The sequence below is a fragment of the Sinocyclocheilus grahami genome, unplaced genomic scaffold (genome assembly GCF_001515645.1).
Source record: "Sinocyclocheilus grahami isolate Dianchi unplaced genomic scaffold, SAMN03320097.WGS_v1.1 scaffold1138.1, whole genome shotgun sequence".
Classification (NCBI taxonomy): domain Eukaryota; kingdom Metazoa; phylum Chordata; class Actinopteri; order Cypriniformes; family Cyprinidae; genus Sinocyclocheilus; species Sinocyclocheilus grahami.
The window spans coordinates 279,053-280,781 of NW_015506317.1; positions in this window are offsets into that span (position 1 = coordinate 279,053).

The following is a 1,729-nucleotide window of genomic DNA, read 5'->3' on the forward strand; positions in this document are numbered from 1 at the left end:
TTTCCATCTATGGGCTGCTCTTTCAGAGTGCCACGAGAACCCCTTAGAACGGTATTTTTAAAGTAAGTGTGCATGTTATGCTTTGCCCACTTTCCACATAGCCACATAGCTGGTAAGTGTGCACGTTCTGCTTTGCCCACTTTTCTAAAATCCTGTACGGTAAGAGCTACGCTTTGTGCTCTGTTTAAAACCCCGGTTCCGCCTTGGCCACCACTCCTCCTATGTATCCTCTGGATACCTACTTTAACAGGGTGTTGCTACTAGGGGTCTGTTGAGACAGGTCCTTCAGCACATACAAAGAGAAACGTGCGGTAGCCCCTGTGTGACAGGCCAAGACTAGTATGATTCTAGGCTCTTGGTCATATTCCCTTAAAGGAATCTATTCCTGATTCCAAGCCTTGAGCTCTACCCCGGGCCCAGGAGTGTGGCCCTAACAGGTAAGTATTTTGGGGTATGTAGCCTAGGCCTTTGGCCGTAGGGAATAACGTCACTGACAGCCGTCTAACATCCCAGGGGCAACTCCCATAGCAATATGGTAGAGTTGGTACTTAGTGCTCGCCATGGTTCTGGCATGCACTCCCCTCAGCGTGGTGGCGTGGGTATACCATTCCCCATAGCGACCCCTAGAGGACGCAGTTCGAAGTTCCCATGAAAGGGAACGTCTCAGGTTACTAATGTAACCATGGTTCCCTGAGTAGGGAACGAGACACTGCGTCCTCTAGGTTTCTTGCCATGCTGCGGACGCAAGCTTCAGACGAAGAAGTGAATAATGTGTGCTCCCGGCGCCTATTTTACTATAGTCGCACCGGTAGTGTCGTCATGGCTGTCACCGGCCAATGAGCTGGTGTTTTTTTCAATGTATGCATCAGACACAGGTCACGACAAGGCGTCCCCCATAGCGACCCCTAGAGGACGCAGTGTCTCGTTCCCTACTCAGGGAACCATGGTTACATTAATAACCTGAGATGTTTTTCTCAAAAGCCTGGCAGCTGGACTCTATGGACTAACATGCTTGATGCCTGAAACTTAAAGTACATTTTGGATAAAACTATAGAAGGCAACTGGAGACATCATCTTAAACATGATGGAATCTCATAGGTGTTTGATTTGGGAAACTCTCCATAGGCAGAGACTATAGCCTGAAACTTAAAGTACATTTTGGATAAAACTATAGAAGGCAACTGGAGACATCATCTTAACCATGATGGAATCTCATAGGTGTTTGATTTGGGAAACTCTCCATAGGCAGAGACTATGCCACACCAATAACACTCTGCATTGAAGATAGAAGAGGGATTTGAGCTAATGGTACAATAGTCTAATGAGCAAAGAAATAGTATACACAAATACTGGGCAAAACAATCCATTTCCTATAGATAAAGCAACCTAAACTGGTTTTCTTATCTTTTAAGATGTAAACGTTGGTTTTTAGGATTGGTGCCTTTGCACAGATCCTGAGTTATAGCGGCGTGTGTTGATGTGATGGTGTAGGTACAAGGGAGGAATGACTCGTCTGCCCTTTTGCCTTTGCCAAGTGCTAATCCAGTGTTTATACGGCCGTGTAAGCAGCTGGGAGTGATTAGGAGTGGCGATTCTTCTTATTCCTGAGAGATTAGTTCGGCTTGTGCGGCGAGTGTCAAACACCCCTGGCAGCACACGTGGAGTTGTAATTGGTTAAAGTTCCACCCAAGACCGGTTTTATAAAGGAAAAAGGGAAAGCGAACATAGA